The 23,473-nt window shown below is 40.5% G+C and overlaps 1 pseudogene; it reads left to right on the forward strand.

Annotated features, from left to right (window-relative positions):
* The first annotated feature begins 982 nt into the window (after window positions 1-982).
* Window positions 983-17,564, forward strand: LOC132684242 (protein SET-like; annotated as a pseudogene).
* The last annotated feature ends 5,909 nt before the right edge of the window (window positions 17,565-23,473 follow it).

Consider the following 23,473-nt stretch of genomic DNA (forward strand, 5'->3'; position numbering starts at 1 on the left):
TTACTTCAATGACAATGAAGCAGAAGACCAGGAGAATTATTTCCAACTTGGCTCTTTATGTGATAAAGCTTTATGCAAAGTATACGTGTTCAAGTGACGATACCCTGAAGTAGTGAGAATATAATCGTAATTGAGTGGGGTTAACAGAATGATGTCATTTTGCAGCAGAGGAGGTGGGAAAGGTGGAGGGAAATAATAAACTCATGGAATGGAAGAGAGTTATGAATTCAGGAAACAAATGTTTTCCCCTTGTGATGGGCTCTCTAGGGACAATTTTTGGAACGTGGCCCACAGAAGTTCTGCACGACACAGCCCCCTCTCCTTCCCAGCAGCAGCAAGACACCACCGGGGCAAGAGCATGGCGCCTTCTGCCCAGGCTCTAACGCATGCCTGCAGAATAACAATCTGCTCTCGGTGCGCCAGGCACAATGAAGGCTCTCTCAGCTGCCACTCAAGCGGGGCCTGCTAACACTCCCGCCCCTTGTTTCTGGCTCTTGGCATTGTTGGGGCAGGGAGTGCGGGGAGAGCTGCACACTTCCATGCTGGGAAAGGCAGGCCCCCACCCCCCCACCCCCCCACCGGCGACCCCAGCCAGTCATCGAAGGCCCAGACAACAGCAGTAGCCAGACGAGTTAGCAGGGCCCTTAAACCTCGTGGCGAACTCGCTGAACATTCAGGAATTTGAGCATTGTGGTTTCAGAAAATTCTGGCCTCTGCCTCCCTCATCCCCCAACTCCAAACAACAACAACAACCACAACAACAACGACAAAAATCCAAACTCATCTCAAATTCTTTTGGCATGGCAAGACTGTCACAATGTTTGATTGCAGCTCCGATGTCCTTCCAACACCCTTTAAAGGACAGGGCTGACAGATCTCCAACGGCACTGGGGCGGCCCTCAAACTATATAATCTGGACCCAGTTGGATAAAAAGTGATGCTATCGAAGAAGACTGATCAGGGATTATGATAAGCAGAGGACATGGTGAATGTTGGAAGTAGCAAGCTTATTGCTGATCTTTACACTGGAGGCAAAAGAAGTGACACGCCAAAAAGAGCACACCCAGAATATATTCATTACAGGAGGGAGCAACACATTTGTAAACTCAAAGTGTGGTTGCACATCAGAGGTAAGCCTCAAAGCTTGTCTCAAAGCAAAGACTGGTGCCAATCCCCAGCCAACTTAAAGGATGAACGGGGCCATGAGACTATTTTAGGATAAAAATAATAACTACTACTTTTTGAGCCCTATGTTTCAGGGATTTTAAATACATTAGCTAATGTAGGCCTAATGGCAGCCTTGTGAGATAGATACCATTGTTCCCAATTTATATACAACCGAGCATTGTGAGGCCTGGGGCAGTTAGGAAAGTTCTGCCTGACCCCAAAGCCACTGTTCTCAGATTCACAGTATTAATATGCCTCTCTGGGGCTCAAAGGAGACACAAAGCTGAGGACATGAACCAAATGTGGTTTGTTTGTTTGTTTGTTTTTTTCCTAAAGAATTCCAGTTTTCCTTGAGCTTGGATTAGAGCTTTATCTTAAAGAAGTAATCATAGTCGCTCTTTCCAGATAAGACGCAACGTCTAATCTTGAGAAAAGCAGTGAGCATTTCCATTTCTGCTGAATGCATCAAAACCAAACCAATAAAGTCTAGCCTTTGTGACAGTTCTTTGTCTCTTCCGAGGCTAAAAATGTCTGGACACACTGAGTCAGTTGGAGTGTCAGCACTCTCTTGACCTGGCACACAACTGAATATGAGTCACTAAAAGGATTCGAAACTCAGGGTCAGGAAAACACTGCCATTAAGTCAGTATAGCCAAAAATATTCGGGCGTCAACCTTGTGCTCCTGGATGTAGCTTGTTCATTCATCTATTTGTTTATTCAGCCAGTAAATATCTATCCTAACACACTCACATATAAAACACAGAGTAAAAAGTCTAATGAATACAAAATAATATAGTGAAAAGCAAGTTCACACCATCGTCCTCCAGATTTTCTGTTTAAGGACAACTCCCGACACCAGTTTCCTGGGGATCCTTCTAGAGATATTCAAGGCATAAATGTAACTTTCCCTTGCTTTTCTTTCTTTCTTTTTTAAAAATTTTTTTTAAAGGTTTATTCATTTTTGAGGGACAGAGAGACAGAGCGTGAGCACAGGAGGGGCAGAGAGAGGGGGAGACACAGAATCTGAAGCAGGCTCCAGACTCTAAGCTGTATGCACAGAGCCCAACGTGGGGCTCGAGTTCACGAACCGTAAGATCCTGACCTGAGCCGAAGTCGGACACTTAATTGACTGAGCCACCCAGGCGCCCCTCCCTTGCTTTTCCAAACTGTTATTGAATCCTTGCGATAGCCTGAGCACTGGTTTATATAAAGTGATGGCCAAGACTCGGCCCTGCCCCCCGAGGAAGAGGTGGATACATAAATCAATTGCCACCATATGATTGAGAAGTGCTCTGATGTTTATGGGAATGGTAGTGATCTGAGTAGACTAGGGCTGAAATGCTAATGGATCCGATCAGCTGTTGCAATAAATTGTTGTCACCAGTGTTTGCAAATTATTTTTTTAAAAGGTTATGGCTTATTCCTGTGATAATCATTTATTCAAACTAATATTAATATCAAATTAATAGTCTAACTTTCTTTTGTGAGTGATACGGAAAGATGTGGAGGTCAAGCTGGTTCCCTGAGAACTGTGTGTGACCCTGGGCATGCCCATGGTATGTCCTCCCACAAATGTGATCTGATCCACATGTTGGGAGGTTGAAAATTTCAGACATCCAGTGGTTAATGGGGGCCATAATATCCTCATTTTCTGGGATACCACCAGAAAGCTTTCCCCAAATATTATATGCTTCGCATTCAGTTGGGATATCAGTCTCTTCTTGGTTGCCTGGTTTCAAAACATTCATACTTGTAATAGGATGGAAGTCAGGAAGTGGCAAAGCCGCCCATCTGGATTGAATACAGTTCGGGACAGTAGTCTGTGCACCGTGAGGCAGATAACGTTTTGCAGATTTAAGAGACAGTCGACTCTGATGCATGTGGATGCAAGCTACTGGTGGAAAGCCAGGAGCAGACCCTTTGAATGGACCTGGATTTATGGGAACTACTCAGGAGCTTGTAGGCTTTGAGGAGGGACACAGAGTGGTTATTTTGTTCACAAAGAGTTGACTTCAGTGAGCCTGGATTCTCACCCCATATTGAGTTTTATTTCCAGTATGAATGTAAACCAGCTCCAGACACAGATTCTCGGCTCAGATGCTCAGACTCTGCTCAATGACGGATAGAGAGTTAAAGAGAGAAAATAAAAAAGGGCATAAATAAGTTTCACATGATTTCCAATCCAAACTAAGAGTTGGCTCTGTTTCACTCAATCAGCCAGGGGCAGAGAGCATTTTGCAAACTTCAGTGGCTCTTTCAGAAAGCCTGGTCTATATCCTGTTTTCAAAAGGAAACCCAGAACCTGTCAGATGTGCCCTGTTTCTGTTTCTGTGGCAGCTCACCTCGTAGCTGTTCTAAGATAGAAAGTGGCCCAAGTACATTCGTTCTCCTCTAGTTCTTCCAAATGTGCCCACCTGAGGGACAAGACATTTTGCTGGTTGTTTTAACACATGAGGCAGAAATGCATCTAGGAATGAAGCACAGCTGAATTGTCAAAGGTAGGTCCATAAAATACAGTCCTTCCCAAGGATTTCCTTCCTGGGGAGCCCAGGTGGCCCCAGCTTGACAGCAGGGTCTCTGTGCTAACTTAGGTTTTCATATCATGTCAGAAAAATAGAAATATAATTCTCTTCCCTTGCTAGAAAACTCAAATTTGTATAGTTTTTTTTTTAATTTTTTTTTAACGTTTATTTATTTTTGAGACAGAGAGAGACAGAGCATGAACGGGGGAGGGGCAGAGAGAGAGGGAGACATAGAATCGGAAGCAGGCTCCAGGCTCTGAGCCATCAGCCCAGAGCCCGACGCGGGGCTCGAACTCACGGACCGCGAGATCGTGACCTGAGCTGAAGTCCGACGCTTAACCGACTGAGCCACCCAGGCGCCCCTCAAATTTGTATAGTTAAAGAACAAATTTTAAAGTCTCTTTTTAATAAATGCTATGATACAGGGTATGGAGTATGAGAGGGTTTCCCCCGCCCCCACCTCTATTCCTTCCTTCTTCCTTCCTTCCTTCCACATGAGGCCAAAGTAGACCTGAGTGAAATCTTGCTTTTTGCTCAGTTTCTTTTCCCTAGTTGAGTTAAAGCACAAAAAGAGTGTATTTTCCAAGTACCTTATGGGATCCTGACAATTTATTTCTTCCCTTTGCTTTGAAAATGACCCCTAAAGAGATAAAATTGTTTGCATTAGTTCTTAGAGAAAAGCAGCCAAGGTTTTATTAAAAACACTGCCCTTTGTATTCTTGCATATTTTCTTTCCCTGTCTAATATGGGAAGATATCAAATGTAAAAGAAACACAAACATAAGACACTGCTCCTTTCATCTTCACTCAATTTCCAAAATCCTCCAACACATTACCTTATTCTTCTTATTAAACTTTAAAAAGGAGCAAGTGGAATGCTGCATTTAAATTTTGAGGACTGAGGACTTGGGATAGGCAATCTGCATTGTGTCATTTGTTAGATTCTCCTAAGATCTTCTCACTCTGTATTGCGACTGGCAAAACATTTTTATACCTCGGGGAACACATTCATATCAACTGGTTTCGTATGGAACTCAATTCTGGAAATTCCTCTTCTTTGATGTGACTGGATTCTTTAATTTTTAAGAAACAGAGATGAAAAGTGTCACTGATCCCTGGTAGAGTAAATAAACTTTAAAACAAGTTCAAGGTTTCCCTTAAACATATATAATGTATTATTGATAATGCTTGGTACGGCAAAACTCTAAAATACATATAAGAAATAATTCAAAGATGAAATATAATGATGAAAAATAATATAATGAAAAATATATGATGACCTCTGTTTTCCTTTTTTTTTTTAATTCCCAGCCTAATTTTGTTCACTAAAACCTGTCTCTGTCAAAGCCATCTTAACAAAAAAAATTTTTTTAATGTTTATTTACTTTTGAAGGAGAGAGAGAGAGTGTGTGAGCAGGGGAGGTACAGAGACAGTGGAAGACACAGAATCTGAAGTAGGCTCCACGCTCTGAGCCATCAGCACAGAGCCCAACGCGGGGCTCGGACCCACGAGCTGTGAGATCATGACCCCAGTTGAAGTCAGACACTTAACTGATTGAGCCACCCAGGCGCCCCCAAAGCCATCTCTAAAAGCCATAGTTATGAAGCAGCAGACTCTGTAGCATAATGGGGACAAAATCTTGTGATAAAATTCTTAATTTTTTTCACTTAACCTGTTATGTTTTTAAAAAAACACTAAAAGGAAACATACCAAAAGACTATCCTAGAATTATTCCTTATATTCTTCTTCTTTCTTTTTTTCTCCTTTTTGTAATTTGGGACAATTACTTTTCGAACAACAATTACAAAAAGACCAGCCATAGTCCTTATATTTTTCATGGGTCCGATTTATCCTGGACCACCCTGTACTTGGAGATGCAGGCCTCTGACTTAAAAAAAAATATGTACTTTAAACTTCGAATAGCTTATCAGAAACCATAATGGTGCCTGATAAAATCTCAGCCCTCAAAGAAAAAATATTTGAGGGGTACAGTGCGTGCTGGGATAAACAGTTTGAAACCAAGTGAATAATGAGGTTACTGAGTCAGTGATGAGCACACCTGAGTTTTGATAAGCATGACCCAATAGCATGTGGTGAAATCCTCCATCCACGGAGAGTGTCTCATCTGTACTGAACTCACCAGAAGGAGCCTTTAGTTCCTATAAAGCAAGGTACAATAAATCAGGGGAAAGCTGCAGATCCTGTCAGACCTGCCTGCATTCCTTTCCCCTCAGTGATTCCTTAGTTCAAGAGGGTTCATCCTTCGGGAATATTTCAACACCCTTTTGGAAGCTATGCCAAAATCCAGGGTTTTGACAGCTTGATAAAGCCTTATATTATCCTGAGATAGAGAAAAACCTGACTCTGGGAAGGGCTAAATTATCAAAGGCAGTACCGAGTAGCAACAGTGAGTTAACTGGCAGATCTTGAGGGGATGAGAGTGCCTTTGAACTTGCTGGGAATTTTAACAGCAAGAGTGCAGATTCCTAGGAGAAAAGCTGTTACTAAAAGAAGACAAAGAACTAGTAAGTAGCTTTCCAGCTGGATAAAAAGACAGGAGTTAGAATCCACCGGCTATAGAGTCCTATGTTCCATTTCCATCATTATACTGGGGGAGAGAGTAGATTCAGAGAAATTTGTGGGATGGTGTTGAAAATAGATGCCCAAAACAAGAAGTTGGGGGGGGGTGGTGGTGGTGTTCATTTCTTTTAGTATTATGGACTAGAATTTAAAATATCAGTGTGAAGAGGGAATTAACTGGACTTGGTAGAATGACAAATCAGGAGCCATTGGGGATCTGGTGATTTTATAGGTGCTGAGGCTGAGTTCAGCTCTCTTCCTGGGAACTACTCTCTTTGAAGTCAGAGCAAGTTGGGAACAGAGCGGGCAAAGGGAAGAGTGGAAATTAGGATGAGAATGACTTTTGTAGTGTATCATTTCCCTCAAACATTTATTGCTTTTCCCTTCCTTCTTCATTCAGCAAATACTTCCTGACCTTCTCCTTATGCCTAGCATTCTACTGGGCACTGGGGATTTGAAGACAGGAGAATTCCTGGTCTTGAAGAGTCTGCAGTAATGGCAAATACTAACTCCTATTCTCTTTCTGGTTAGGAATAGCTCTGAGGACGTGACGCACTGTCCCATATTTCTATTATCTTACATCGCAAATTTGAAGACATTTCTCATTTCACCTAAGTTTACTCTTATTATTAAAGCCATTGGTTAAATGTATTAAAGTAGGTTGAATTTTGATGTTATTAATTATGCTTTTTCACCTTAATAAATTAACTCATTTGAAAACAAAATCCCAAGTCAGAGAGACCTTCCATTCTGGCTACTGTTTCTAACAATATGATATGGCTTCTAAGTTGATTTCATGAACCGCTTTTTCCTTATGTTGGAATCTGGGGAGAGTATTACAGATTTTACCTGCAGGGGGGAGATGAATTGATTTTTATCAGTTAGACATCTAGCTGGTCTGAAAACAACCACTGAAGGGTATTTGTTTGTTTTTGCCTACAAAAATATTGACAGCCATGCAACCAAAATGTAAAGTTTCTAAAAGAAAAGAAAAATCCCTACTTTGTCCTACCCAATCTTCTCTGAAGACAGGAGGAAGAAACTTCTGTAACTTTCCAAGAAGTGAAACCAATTGACGTTTTAAAAAGCCACATTATACTCATAACCAGTAATATAGTAAGTTTTCAGAAGAGCCATATCTGATCAGTCAGAATATAAAATAGAATTCAAATACCTATTTCCTTTATAGGCTTAAATTATTTTGACTAACAAGCTCAATATTGCTCTAGAAAAATTTCTCTATTTTGCCACTCTTTTGTGTGGCAAATTTTAGTTTCTCAAGGATGCCACGGGAATGGAACATTGAAGGCCCCTCCTGATCCCTGCCTCCAGAAGTTTATGCCCCGCTGTAGTCACTTCCTACAATCCACGGCATCACGACTGGTCCGTGCAACAAAGGATTATGGCAGAAGTGATGGTATGTCCTTTCCTGGGCTAAATCGTGGAAGACATTCTAGCTCCTGCCTCCCAATCTTTCTCTTTGTCTCTTTGATCATTCCCTCTGGGAGGCACCAGCTGTTGGGTTGTGAGGACAGTCAGGCAGCCCTGTGAATCATCATGTGGCAAGGTACTGAGGCCTCCTGCCAGCAGCCATATGAATGAGCCATCTTGGAAGCAGATCCTCCAGTGCTGCATAAGCCTTCAGATGACTGCAGCCCCTGCCAGACAGCTTGACTGCAACCTCGACAGGGACCCTGAGCCAGAACCATTCGGTTAAGTCATACCCAGATTCCTAACCCATAGGAACTGTGTGAAATAATGAATGTTTCCTGGGTTAAGCTGCTAAGTTTTGGAGTAATTTGTTATGCAGCCAGAGATAATGAATACAAGGGTCATTTCAACCCGGGGATTCGTTGCTTTTCTGATCCTCCGATCACGCTCGGAATATCTACCACGTGAAATATTCTTACCAGGAGTCCTCGGAAGCTTTAAATCTCCTCAGTTCCCGGGGTTCCTGGCTCATTGGGTTAAGCTTTTGACTGGTTCAGGTCATGATCTTGGGGTTCGTGAGTCTGAGCCCTGCGTCGGGCTCTGTGCTGACAATTCAGAGCCTGGAGCCTGCTTCGGATTCTGTGTCTCCCTCTTTCTCTGTCTCTCCCCCACTCATGCTCTGTCTCTTTCTCTCTCAAAAATAGATCAACATAAAATAAAGGTTTTATCTTTTAAAATAAATAAATCTCCTTAGTTCCTTGCATATCTCATGTATTAATACACATATTGTATATGCATACATGTCTAAAGTTAATACCTTTTTTTGTAAATGCTTTTTAAAGTTTATTTTTCCTAAATAATACATGCTTATTAAAGAAAATGTGGAGGGAAAGCTAATAAAAGTTACCCATACTTTTGACACCCAAAGAGAACTATTATTAATATTTGCGTGTACTTCCTTTCATTTTCTTTCTTGTTTACAAAGAAGTTGTGACCATACGCTGTATACCATGCTTTCAACAAGCCAAGTTCATTTTCTTTAATAACAAAACCCAATAATGTGCCTTGCTCATTCTTGTCATTCAGCTCCCTGCTCTGAGTGACAGGTTCCCAGGGAAATCAGATGTGACTGTGCCCTAAGTGTGCAGAAGGCCCCGTGAGGGTGTCGTGGGTTTGGAGCCAGGGCCTGGCAGGGAGTGATCAGTGTCTGGGGGTGCCAGACACATGGGAAATGATTTATACCAACGGCCAGTCGCCTCTGCACACATTCTTTTTATTTTCAGTACTAACATGTGTGTAAAGGGCCACTCCCTGCCCAACAACCCGTATTTATATCCACAAACTTGTTAAGAGAATCTACACTCTTTATTTTTCTGTTCCTCTTCAAATAGGGCTGTGTAGAAATGTGAATTTACTAAATGCTGATGAAAGCATCAGCAGCAGGGCCCTTTCCAAGGCCCTGGGAGGGGTGCTAGCAATGTGTTCACATGGTCGTGTATTATAAAAAAAATTTTTTTTATTGTTTATTATTTTTGAGAGAGAGAGAGAGAGACTGAGAGCAAGCAGCGAAGGGGCAGAGAGAGAAGGAGACACAGAATCGGAAGCAGGCTCCAGGCTCTGAGCGCTCAGGACAGAGCCCGACGCGGGGCTCGAAATCACAAACTTCGAGATCATGACCTGAGCTCTAATCGGCCGCCCAACCAACTGAGCCACCCAGGTGCCCCTCACGCGGTCATGTATTTATATAAAGTTAACAAAAGTGAGAAACTTCAGTCACAATTGTGAAGATGGCCGTCTCTTTCCTCTCTGCCCCTGCCCTGCAGAACGTATACACTTGCCTTTATGCAGGGTGGGATTAAGTGTTTGGGAGCATTTTGTTTTTATAAATTTTTGTCTTCTTCTTCTTCTTCTTCTCCTTTTTTTTTTTTTGACTAGGCATGGAAAAATCATGATTCAGGACCTAGAATGTTAGAGATACGACTTGGTCTCTAAGTGGCAGTTTTGTTTTGTTTTTTCCAATTACTTGTACTGTAAGCAGAATTTATTATTTGTTAGTCTTATTTGTGAAGTCATTGGGAATTTTTGAGCTTTGAGAGTTACAGAATTAGAGGGCTTCTAATGAGCCCAGTCTGTCCTAAATGGCTGTATGTAATTCCAAGATTGTTTCATCAGAATCTATAGGGCCTCAAGCAACCCTCCTCTTTGTTGACTCCATTCTTTGACTCTCTTCCTTTGTTGACTCCTATTCCTTGACTCTATGCATATTTTTTGAAGAAAATGGCTGCCTCTCCAGTTTTTCACTGTAACCCTTCAATTAAGAAAAAAACAAATAAATTTAACCTACTCCATGCAATACCTTTAAACAAAAAAGGAATGCAAAATACACAGTACCAACCAGGTGGCTGATGCACTTTATAAAAGACTGTGCAACAAACAAACAAAGAAACAAACAACACAAAGAAAAAAGGGACAAACAAAAACCCAAACTCTTAACTATAGAGAATAGATGGGTGGTTACCAGAAGGGGTGGTGTAGGAGGCTAAGTGAAATAGGTGATGGACAGTAAGAGTACCCGGGTGGCTCAGTTGGTTAAGGGTACAACTCTTGATTTCCACTCAGATCTTGATCTCATGGTTTGTGAGTTGGAGTCCCGCCTCGAGCTTTGTGCTACAGAGCCCGCTTAGAATTCTCTCTCTGCTCTTCTCTCTCTCTCAAAATAAATTAAAAAAAAAAAAGAGTACCCTTATTACGATGAGCACTGAATAATGTATAGAATTGCTGGAAAAAAAAAAAAAAGAAAAAGACTGTGCTACTTGGATGTTTATTCATTTCACCTGTTGATTAGAGGAATTTATTCCTTTTTTTAAAAAAATTTTAATCTTTACCTATTTTTGAGAGACAGAGAACAAGCAGGGGCGAACAGAGAGAGAAGGAGACAGAATCCAAAGCAGGCTCCAGGCTCTGAGTTGTCAGCACAGAGCCTATGCGGGGCTCGGACTCAAGAACTGTGAGATCATGACCTGAGCCGAAGTCAGAGGCCCAACCGACTGAGCCACCGGGGCGCCCCAATTTATTCTTCTCTTAAAACAACTTTTTGAACAACATAAAAATCAATATAATGCCTGCTGTGGCAGCCACAGAGATACATTGTTCAGATGTCCCCTTAAGAGAACCTGCTGTGGGTGTCTGGCAGAATGGCAAGCCCAGGTGCCACATCTTTGGAGCCTATAGCACTCACTCGGAGCCCCACCCTTCTGGGCCATTGACGGAACACTGCTGAGGTACCTGGGTACCAGTGCCGGTCCACCCTGCCTGATACAGGATTCCTCTCATGGGCAACTTTTGTGCAGACCCTCCCCCATCAGCCTGTCGAGGCTTTCTCAGAACTGTGCCAGGTTCTGAGGCTCTTCCTATCCAATCTTTACTTCCCCCTCTCCCTTCACAGGCAGCGGACCTGATCATGGTCTGACCCTCTCTTTGTCTATTCCTACTCTATCTCCCTCTGTCCTTCATAGGCTTCCCCTCAGTAAATCTCTGGCATGTCACATCCCGTCCTAGCATCTGCTTCTCTGTGCATCTGAAATGACACATATGTACATTGTTAACAATGAACTAATCCAGAAGGGCTTATCCTAAGAAGCAACAGTTCCCCATCCTCCTCTTGAATAACGCCTTTCCCCAATCGCTCACACGGGGAACCACTTTTAACACTTTTTCTTTTTAGCTCTTTTGGTAGTTACCATATCTGTAAAAAAATATATTTATGACAGGGGCACCTGGGTGGCTCAGTCAGTTAAGCATCTGACTCGATTTTGGCTCACAGTTCATGAGATCGAGCCCCACGTCGGGCTCGGCACTGACAGCGTGGAGTCTGCTTGGGATCTCTCTCTCCCTCTCTTTCAAAATAACTAAATATTTAAAAAGAGCATGTTTATGACATACTGTATATTATTTATTTTGCTATTATTTGTTATATATTTTTATGTACTTGTTAGGTGTTATATGTTATATGTATAAATATATATTTGTCATGTATTATTGTTTATTGCTGTAATATGTTTACGCAATATCTTTCTTTTCTTTTTTAACCATGGAGGTATAATTTTTTTTTTAATTTTTTTTTTTAGCATTGATTTATTTTTGAGACAGAGAGAGAGCATGAACAGGGGAGGGTCAGAGAAAGAGGGAGACACAGAATCCGAAACAGGCTCCAGGCTCTGAGCTGTCAGCACAGAGCCCAACGTGGGGCTCGAACCCACAGATTGCGAGATCATGACCTGAGCCGAAGTTGGACGCTTAACGACTGAGCCACCCAGGCGCCCCCTTTTTTTTTTTTTAATTTTTTTTTTAACATTTATTTTTTTTTGAGACAGAGAGAGAGCATGAACAGGGGAGGGTCAGAGAAAGAGGGAGACACAGAATCAGAAACAGGTTCCAGGCTCTGAGCTGTCAGCACAGAGCCCGACCATGGAGGTATAATTGACATAAAATAAACCACTTATATTCAAAGTGAACAATTTGAAAATTTTTGACATTTGTGTACACCATGAAACTATCACCACAATCAAGAGAGTGAACATACCTATCACCCCTGAAACTTGCTTCATGCCTCTTTAAAATCATCCCTCCTATCTCTCTCTACAGTCCTTGATCTGCTTTCTGACACATGGATTAGTTTCCTCTTTCTATAATCTTATATAAACGTGATCTTACGGTAAGTACAACTGGAGGGGCGGCTTCCTTTACTCAGGATAATTAATTTGAGACTCGTCCGTGTAGTTATGTGTATCTGTCATTTATTCTTTTTTACTGCTATGTGGCACATCCCATTGTATGAATGTAACACAATTTCTTTTTCCATTCATCTTTTGGTGGACAGTGGGGTTGTTTCCACTTTGGGGCTATTACCAATAGAGTTGCTATGAATATTTGTGCACAAGTGTTTGCGTAGACATACATTATATTCTCTCTTTTCTCTTTCAATGATCGTTGTCCTTTATTGCCTAAAGTCCAGTACATTGGGTGCCATTTTTTCATATATTTTGTCTGATGTTTTAGTTGTTTCAGGCAGGATGGTAAATCTCATCCCTCTTACTCCATTTGACTGGAAGCAGAAATATTTTGAACCTCTTTCATTTATCATAATCTTCCTTTAGGTGATGATATGCCATTACACGTGTGGTATAAGAATCTTCACCACAGCTCCGTTTCTCCTGTCCTGGCCTTTGTGCTATGGTTGTCAGACTATTACACACTCTTCAGCGGATTGTTTTTCTTTTCCTCTTTAACAATTTTAGACAATCTCTGTTGATTTCTTTGATGATAGACATGGACTGAGTTCACGTATCTTCCATCTTCCAAACTCTGCCTTCCTCTCCTCCACTTCAATACGATTACGTCACCATTTTTAGATCCTTTGTTAGTTGCCTTTGTAACTGTATACAAATATAGTTTTATATAGTGACATCCTTATTTTTAATTCCATCAACTACTGACAATATTTCTTGACGCTTCACTTTGTGAGGTGAACATATGAATGTCTTTATCCTTTCCTTCATCTCTGTATTCCTTTCTACCACATTTAAATGCTTAATTCTTTTGGAAACATTTTAAAAATATTTATTTATTTATTTAGAGAGAGCACAAGTGGAGGAGGGGGGGCAGAAGGAGAGAATCCCAAGCAGGTTCTGCACTGTCAGTGCAGAGCCCAATGTGGAGCTTGAACTCACAAACTGAGATCATGACCTGAGCCGAAACCAACAGTCAGACACTTCACCCACTGAGCCGCCCAGGTGCCCTCCAAATACTTAGTTTTAACTTCTATTGTCAAGAAAGGGAACATGCATCTTGTTCTACCACCAGACCTGAGTGTTCCTTTTTCCTGGTGTGTGCGTTGATTCCAAGAGCTGCAAGTTGGTCAACAGTGTTTACAACCTTTTTCTATATGAAGATTGTTAACAGATCAGCCACGTACTGTACTATAGTTATATATTTTTTTTACATAGTCTTGTGTGTTTCTTGGGATTTCTAATTGTCTCTTTTGCCCCACCCCATATCCTGCATTGCTGCATTTTTTACAACTTGATATTCCAACTTCTTCACGATACTATCAAATCTGAATTCTTTCTCATATACATTTTCTTTCCAGACACCTACCTTTTGGACACCTTGTTCTACCAGCTCTAAGCTGGATTTTTGGGTTCTACATTTGGAGAAAAGTTGTCACCCTAGGTCTTCCTTCCATTTTCTCCTGACTGGCTTAATTGTTTCTTGAGCTCCACAAATTTTTAGTTTACTCCCCTATTTTTCTGGAACACATCCTTGAGTCATTTCCATAGAATGGGAATATTGGAGGTAAACTTACTGAGTTCTTCCTTGACTTACAATGTCTTTATTCTACTCTCAAATTTAATTAATAATTTGAGTATTGAATAAAATAAAATAATTTTCTCTCAGAACTTTGAAGGCAGAGTTCCATTGTCTTGTAGCATTTGGTATTGCTAAGGAGAAGTTTAAAGCCAATCTGATTTTTTAGAAAGGAAGACAATTTACTTTTCCTCTCTGAAAATTTTTGGATTTTAAGAGACCTTTGATATTATAACAGGGATTGCATTACATGTGTACATTGCTTTGGGTAGTAGAGCTGTTTTAACAGTATTTGTTCTTCTGATTCATGAGCATGGACTGTCTTGGTGAAAATGCAAATTGGTGCAGCCACTCTGGAAGGCAGTATGGAGGTTCCTCAAAAAGTTAAAAATAGAACTACCCTATGACCCAGCAATTACACTAGGAGGTATTTACCCAAAGGATACAAAAATACTAATTCAAAGGGATACATGCACCCCTATGTTTATAGCAGCATTATCTACAATAACCAAACTATGGAAACAACCCAAGTGTCCACACACACACACACACACACACACACACACACACACAGAGTAATATTACTCAGCCATAAAAAAAAGTGAACTCTTGCCATTTGCAATGATGTGGATGGAGCTACAGAGTATTATGCTAAATGAAATAAGTCAGAGAAAAACAAATACCATATGATTTCACTCATATGTGGAATTTAAGAAACAAAACAAACCAGCATAGGGAAAGAGAGAGAGGGAGAATGGCAATCCCAGGAAGCAGACTCTTAACTACAGAGAACAAAATGGTGGTTACCAGAGGGGAGTTGGGTGGGGGGTGGTTAAATAGGTAATGGGGATTAAGGAGTGAACTTGCTGCAGTGAGCACTAATTATTGCATGTAAGTGTGGAGTCACTATTGCACACCTGAAACTAATGTTACACTGTATGTTATGTTAACTAACTGGAATTTATTATTTTTTTAATTTTTATTTATTTTTTAATTCTTTTTTAATGTTTATTTATTTTTGACAGAGAGAGAGACAGAGGATGAGCAGGGGAGGGGCAGAGAGAGAGGGAGACACAGAATCCGAAGCAGGCTCCAGGCTCTGAGCTGTCAGCCCAGAGCCCGACGCGGGCCTCGAACTCACGGACCGCGAGATCGTGACCTGAGCTGAAGTCGGATGCTCAACCGACTGAGCCACCCAGGCGCCCCTAACTAACTGGAATTTAAATAAAACCTTTTAAAAAATCTTTCATATTCTGAAATTTCACCATTTTGTGACTGAGTGGGGTTCATTTTTCATTCACTGTGTCTGGCATTATAGCATTTTTTTTCCTTCTCTCTTCAGTCTAGAGACTCGTGTCTTTCAGCTGAGAAATTCTTTTTTATTATTTTTTTGTTTATAGTTTCCTGTCATCTCATCTGTTCTCTCTGGAGCTTCTAGTCATTGAACATTCACCGCTTGGATTTATACTTTACAATTTAGCCTTTCTTTCACATTTTCAATCTACCTGTATTTTCTACTTTCTTTGAGATTTCTTTGATTTTTATTTTTCAATCTGTTTTTAAAATTTCTGCTTAACCTACCATATTTTTAATTTCTAAGAACTCTTTTTTATTCTTGGACCCTACCTTTTTTATTGTATTTATTTCTTGAACTACAACCTTAATTATTTTTTTTTAATATTCTCTTGAGGATACTACTTATAGTTAAAATATTCTTTTCTAGCAAATGTTCTTAAGATGTGCAAGTTTGTATATATTTTATATGTAAAATGAGTCTGGACATGTCCATGGACATACATTTTCAACTGCAGGCATTTGTAAAATCTACCAAGAGACATTATTTTTCCTCCTGGTAGATATAAATTTCTTCAGCATGAGCTGAGTTTTCAAAATATGGAGTCCACATGTTCAGTGTATGTGCTTCCTCACTGAACTAGCCCAGCCAGTTAGCCTTAGTGAACGTTGTTTTTCTCCTTCAAAAATTTGGGAGGTCTTTTCCTTTTTACTGTATATTTATATTCTACCTGTCAGTTGATGATCTGAGGCCAAGTGGTCAACATTGGAATAATGTTTGACTGGAGACAAATGGGGAGACTTAGCAACCAGGACAGAAACTTTTGCAAGAGTTTGAAAACTGATTGATATGGTCCCTCAGAGTGCTCCTAGACATGGAGTGGGGTGTGTGTGTGTGTGTGTGTGTGTGTGTGTGTGTGGGAGGATGGGGGAGGTCATCAACCTGGTATTTATTCCTCTCAGAATCTGCCTTTCTTCTAGGCAGACTAGTTGGGTGATCTGACTACGGTAATTCAGAGATTTAAAAGTATGTGCAAGTTGACAAACTGCATCAAAATGTTAGTCAGCCATGCTTATTTCTGGGCTTCAGAATGTGGGATGTTATCTTTCCTTGCTAAAAAAAATACGTATCTGGGGCACCTAGCTGGGTCAGTTAGAAGAGCATGCAACTCTTGATCTTGGGGTCATGAGTTTGAGCCCCATGTTAGGTGTAGAGATTACTTAAGTAGATAAAACTTAAAAAATACAATACAATACAATACAATACAATACAATACAATACAATACAATAAATTTGTATCTGGAGTAATCAAAGCTTCTTCCAGACACGCGTCTGCTCTTGTTTCCTGGACTTTTGTCACAGTAGGCCCCCCGACACCAGTCTTCACTCCCACCTCAAAGAAAAAAAACCTTTTTTGAGGCGTCAACTCCTCAGTACTTTCTGAAGGGAGAAAAAGAACAGCAAGAAACAACTGAACATATTGATGAAGCACAAAATGAAATAGACTTAACGAACAAGCCAGTGAGGAGATTTTGAAAGTAGGACAGAAATATAACAAACTCCACCAACCGTCCTTTAAGCAGAGGTCCAGTTGATGCCCCAAATCCCAAAGTTTTAGTTAAAATATTTGTCAACCACGCACAAGTGTCTGCACTGTTTGGGGAGGAGGATGAAGAGGTGCTGCATTTTTCGACAAGAGTTGAAGTGACAGAATTTGAGGGTATTAAATCAGGTTACAAAATAGATTTTTATTTTGATGAAAACCCTTACTTTGAAAAGAAAGTTCCATCCAAAGAATTTTGTCTGAATGAGAGTGGTAATTCATCTTCAAAGTCCACTGAAATCAAATGGAAATCTGGAAAGGATGTGACCACACGTTCAAGTCAAGTGCAGAATGAAGCCAGCAGGAAGAGACATCATGAGGAACCAGAGAGTTTCTTCACCTGGTTTCCTGACCATTCTGATGCAGGTGAAGATGAGTTAGGAGAGGTCATCAAAGATGATATTTGGCCAAATCCATCACAGTACTACTTGGTTCCCAACATGGATGATGAAGAAGGGGAAGGACAAGAAGAAGAAGATGATGATGATGATGAGGGGGAAGAAGAACATGACTAATGGAACACTGATAGATTCGAACCTTTCTTTTTTTATTTTCTCCAGTCCCTGGGAGCAAGTTGCAGTCTTTTTTCCCTCCTCTTGTGCTCATTCACCCTGTTTGTTGAAGTCTCTTGTCTTTCCCTTTATACATGGTGCTCAACTTACTTGGTGACGGGGTGGAGCAGCGAAATACCTAGCACAGAATACAGTGGGAAAAAAAATCTCTACCCATTTCTGTTCCAAATTCATTTTTATCCCTTCCTGTCTTAGCAAAAACTTTATGAGCTCAATACTGCTGTGCTCTTTGGGGAAAAAAGAAAAACTCTTTGCTCCCTCAGCTCTGCTGGAAGCTGGAGAGTGATACACTCTTGTGTAGTAGTGCATAGAATTCTAGTTTTTTCCCTCCTTTCTCTATACTGGCTCAGAGATTACACTGTGTCTTTGTGGAAATATGGACAGTTAGCATTTACCAACATGTATCTGTCTACTTTCTCTTGTTTAAAAAAAAAAAAAACAACTTTAGAAACTGAGGTTATAGAAGGTCAGCCAAGGGTGGGTTTCAGATGTTTGGATGGATTAAGTGGGCACTTTGACAACAAGGCTTCTTCTTTGACGTATTTAATTGTGATGTTTAATGGCGATCCTTGCAGTTCAAGATGACACTTTTAAAATAAAAGTCTCTCCTTATGAGGACTTGAGCCCTGCCAGTCAATGGGAGAATCAGCAGAACCTGTAGGATCTTATTTGGAATTGAGATTTTCTATCATAATTTTGTTTCTGCTTACTTTAAAGTTTTCTTTTTGTTTCACAGGCAAGGAAAGACGATGCTCAGTTTTAAATGTTAAATGTTTACAAGTTGCTTCCTTGAAATAAAACTAAATGTGTACACACACACAAAATTAAAAAAATACATATCAATATTTCTAAAGTTTTTACAACAAACACGATTACTTCCATAATAAGAAAATAATTTATTTTTAAAGTATGCATAAGGCTTTCTTCTGAATCTTCATTTACCCGCTTAAAAGTAGCAGAAAAAAATCCAAATAAAACAAAATAAAATAAAAAAGCTATTTTTACCCCAGGGCTGATGGCTATACTTCAGGTGAAAAGGCTGAATCTTGCAACTGACTTAGTTCAATGTACCTTAACCAAATAGGTGCTAAAGAAGAGAGAGATGGGGTGTGTGTGTGGGGGGGGGGGGGGAGTGGGGGAGGGTGGGGGGAGGACAATGTTGGGAATATATAGAGAAGGAGATGGGAGCAGAGAAAAGATGCCTCAGGTATACCCTCCTGCCCTTCTCAAAGCTCACAAATGATGGAAGCATGACTTTGGGGAAATAGTCTGGATTTGCAGATTAATATAATCGAAATGGTATACCTGAACTTTGAGGGTTGCCATGGTACATACTTATGAGCTAGGTTTCCTGACCTGGTGTAATAATTCAGAAATCAGCTACACACGTGATTGGGTGGTCCTTGCATCACTGACTGCCATGTAAGCAGGTAATATTCAGATCACACATGCTACCCAAGCAGCCTCTGCTTTGAAGGGGCCTTTTGAGAGGACACTGACTGCTTCCTACTGATGAGCCATTCATTTGTGACACCAACAAATGCAATGGGACCTGTGCTGAAGCTTTTACTGAGAGGCCAGAATTTAAAATGCTGTCAGGACTGAAAGGAATGCATAAACCATATCACCACAGAATTGCATTCATGAATGATTCAGGAGTTGGACTAAAAATTTTGAAATATTCTCAAGAGAATGAGAGCAAAACATTGAGAACTGGCGTTTTGTATTCCCCTTTTGTTAAGCAAGGATAAATAATATCCACTAGAGAGAATCTTCGCTTTTTGTAGGAATTCTCACAAATCAGGGATTTGCATCCCTGGGCATTATTAGGAAATACTTATGTTTGTAAATTTTTGTGGCTCGAATGGATCGTTGGGGTCTATTTTAGGGTTTGAGTCACACAACCATCAACTGGCCTCAGCGACTTAAACATCTTAACTCTAAAATATCTAAGACTTTGAAACCAATCTCTGTATTTAAAAGAGGTCAAATTGCAGAATTGCAAAATTCAAGCTGTAATCTTTTGTTGTACTCTTGATTTAGTGATTATTGTTAACCATGAATTAACAATTCCTAATAATAAATCAGAGGACAAATTCTCATTGTGGTGTGCCTCTCCAGTGTATGACATACCCCTCAAACTGAGTCATTTTCAAGCTTGTGGTGAGTGCAAAAACTTGCTGTTTCTTGCCAGACCTTCTACTGTGTTATCAGTGTCAGGAACTGACACTTCCTTTATTTTGCTGTATGCTGAGAGCAAGGACTGAAACCGCCATCACTTTTCTCCAACCGTTGCCCCAAACAACTCTACCAAAACAGTATAATTTCCAATGACTTATGTTTAAGGGTCACCTTGGTATAACAAGATTTTAACAAGTATAATAATACCATCCAATATTTTTAAAAGCTTGCAGTGTAACAGACTCTGTTCTTCAATGTTTTACACATACTAATTCATTTCATGTTCACAACAGCCTGATTGTGTAATACAGTTACGGGTTGAACTGTGTTCTCTCCCAAAAAGACATGTGGGAGTCCTGAGCCCCAATCTTGCAAATGTGACCTTATTTGGAGATAGAGTCTTTACAAAGGTAATCAAGTTAAACTAAAGTCATCAGGGTGAGTCCTAATCTCAAATGACTGATGTCCTTTGAAAAAGGGGAAATTTGGACCCAGAGACATACATGTATAGAGAGAAGACACAGGGAGAAGACAGTCATCACCTAAGGAGAGATGCTTAGAATAGACCTCTCCCTCGCAACCCTTAGGAGAAACCCACCCTGCTCACACCTTGATCTGAGACTTCCAGCCTCCAGAGCTGTGAGATCACATAAGCCACCCAATTTGTGGTACTTTGCTATAGCAGCCCTAGCAAACCAATACAATAGTACTATTGTTATTACCCCCATTTTACAGTTGAGGAAACCAAGAAGCAGAGAAGTTAAGTAAGTTGCCCAGGGTTGTATGGGTAGTAAATGGGATAGGAACCCAGTCTCCAGAGTCTGGCTCCAGAGTCTACTCCTCTAAATAGCTAAGATACTTGACATTTCTGCATTCAATTATTGCAGACAATGCCCTCAGTTCCACTGTTTCCTGACAACGTCTTGCCACAGAATGGAAGGCACAATTATGATGAACCATGGATTTAGGCACACACCAAGTGAAACAAAACAATAATAATATATGCAACAACAATCACAAAACACCAATACATACAACGAGTCCTTGTATTGAGCACATATTATGAGCTAGAAGTCATCCCAGGAACGGATCCTATGAAGAGGAAAATTTTCTGGTCTCCTTAGGAGATCACTAGTTAGAAGGGGAACATCCTCCTCCAGCTGGATGGAAAAGACCCCATACAGGATATAATCTTTGAGTTGGGCCTTGAGTTGGGAAGAATTTTGGCAGGTGGCCAGAAAGAGAAAAGTTTGTAAATTCAGTAAAACCTTGGATTGTGAGTAGCTTGTTCTGCGAGTGTGCCGCAAGATGAGCAAAAATTTCTAATAAATTTTAGCTCGATAAACAAGCGATGTCTTGCTATACGAGTAGTCTGTGACGCTGAACATCACATGATTGATCACAACTGGGCCAATGGTTCTTGAAATTCGCTTTGATGGGGCACCTGGGGGACTCAGTCTGTTAAGCATCCTACTTTGGCTCAGGTCATGATCTCGCAGTTTGTGGGTTCGAGCCCTACGTCGGGGTCTGTGCCGACAGCTCAAAGCCTGGAGCCTGCTTGGGATTCTGTGTCTCCTTCTCACTCTGCCCCTCCCCTGATCATGCTCTGTCTCTCTCTGTCTCTCAAAAATTAATAAATGTTAAAAAAAAAAAAAAAGAAAAGAAAGGAATTCACTTTGATATACAAGTGTTTTAGATTACAAGCATGTTTCCAGAATGAATTATGCTTGCAAACCAAGGTTTTACTGCAGTTTCATTTTGATGAATGTAGTTAGACATGTAGCCATTATTAGGTCCAACTTTAAGAATATATGAATGAAAGAGAAACACTGGAGCTCCAGACAAATGCTTGGAAATATTACTTGTATCAAATGAGAGAATAGGTAATTTCCTGCTTTTCCAGCTATACTCCAAAAACCATTGGCTTAAAGTTTAATAAGGCTGCATAACAAATTGGGGCAAGTCTTGGAACATTAACTGGATTTTGCTGGGCCATTGAATCTGTACCTCAGGAGCCTGGGACTGACAGAGGAAGCTGACTGAAGTCTCAGGGTCAGGGTACATTATATCACAGAGGCAGAGGTGGGAAACATGTAGTCCTTGGGATCTATCTGGATCTTGGTCATGTCTGACCTTTACAGTATCGGTTAACACCGAAAACGAGATGTTTTAACTTTCTGTCTTCTTTAAAAAAGAAAAACAAAACAAAAATACTTCCGTGTTTTTTTTTTTTTTTAACATTCTGTCTTCTTAAAAAAATAAATAAATAAAGGATCTGACAATACTGGGCCTGCCTTCCTACTGGGGCTGCCTTTGTGTATTAGTGAGGATAAGCTATTCTATGCGGTGCTAACAGTAGCCCCAAGCATGTAATGAATCAACTTGGGAAAACTTTGTTTCTTACTCATGTCAAATTTTACACGTTAATGTAATTTAAGCTGCTCTTCTCCAAGTGGTAGCCCAGAAATCCAGTCTTTTTCTATCCTGTGGCCTTGCCATATTCACTGCTTGGCTCCTAAGACTTTCCAGGGCATCTTTTCCACTTCAAGTGAGGGAAAAGAAAGAGTACATTGTTGAGTGAGAAATTTTTTCGCGGGCCAGGCCTGGATGCAGCATTCATTCCTGCTGTCCACATTACGCTGGCCAGACCTCAGTTGCCTGGCCCTAAATAATTATAAGAAAAGCTGAGAAATATAGTCTAGCAGGGAAAAAAGGACCTAGAACTTGGTAACCACATATATGCTCTCCAGTTCACCCTAGTTTCTGCCTAGCCTTCTTCATTAATTTGCTATTCACCCAAGCATCTGTAGGCATTTGAGTTCACAAACTCTGATTTAGATATTTGGAGTTGTAGGGGAAATTACCCAAATCTGGAATTGGATCGATATTTGCAAATTGGTTGGCCACGATATTGCTTAATAATGGTGCTTTAAGAGACACCAAAGCACAATGGCTTAAATGAGATAGAAATGTATTACTCTCTCACTTAAAAGCCCAAGTTGATAAGTAATCCCAGGGTATAGGGCAACTTTAATCCATGAGGTCATTCAGGAACCTAGGCTCCTTCTATCTTTTTCTTCTGCCATCTCTTGAGGTGTTAACCTGGACCATGTGATTGCAGATGGTTCACCATCACCACCAATGGGAAGAAGCAAAGAAGAATTGGAGGGCACGACCAGGAAGTTAATCATATTCCTACCTTCCACTCACATTCCATTAACCAAAACATAGTCATATGGCCCACAAGGCCATAAGGAAGTCTGGGAAATGACCATTTTCTGGACCATCTGGACATCCATGTGCCCAGCTATAACCAGGGAAATTAAGTTATTAAGAGAAGCATAGGGGAGAAAATGATCAGTAGGCCACAGTCATTTACTATTTGTGAGCTTTGGAAAAATACTTCATCTTTGTGCCCCTTCATCGGCTTCTTTATCTGTAAGAAGGTAGTAATAGGACCTTCCTGTATAAGTTAGAAATGTGCTTAGCTATAAGTAACAGAAAATCTACCTACAGTGGATTACACAAATAGGATTTCAATATTCTTATGTAATAAGAGATTTGAAGGTAGTTTATTATTTGTCAGGTTGATGACGTCTGGGAAGATATTTCTGATTTCTCCTTTTTTGCCTTTCATTTATGGTCTCATAACAGTTGCTCAAAGGCAAGAGGAAGGAGAAAGAGGACAGCTCTATTTGCATCTTTCACTTTTCGCAGAGAAAGCAAAAATCTTCCTAATCTCCCAGGCATTCAGTG

Source organism: Panthera onca, chromosome C2 (assembly GCF_046562875.1).
Source record: "Panthera onca isolate mPanOnc1 chromosome C2, mPanOnc1 haplotype 2, whole genome shotgun sequence".
Taxonomy (NCBI): domain Eukaryota; kingdom Metazoa; phylum Chordata; class Mammalia; order Carnivora; family Felidae; genus Panthera; species Panthera onca.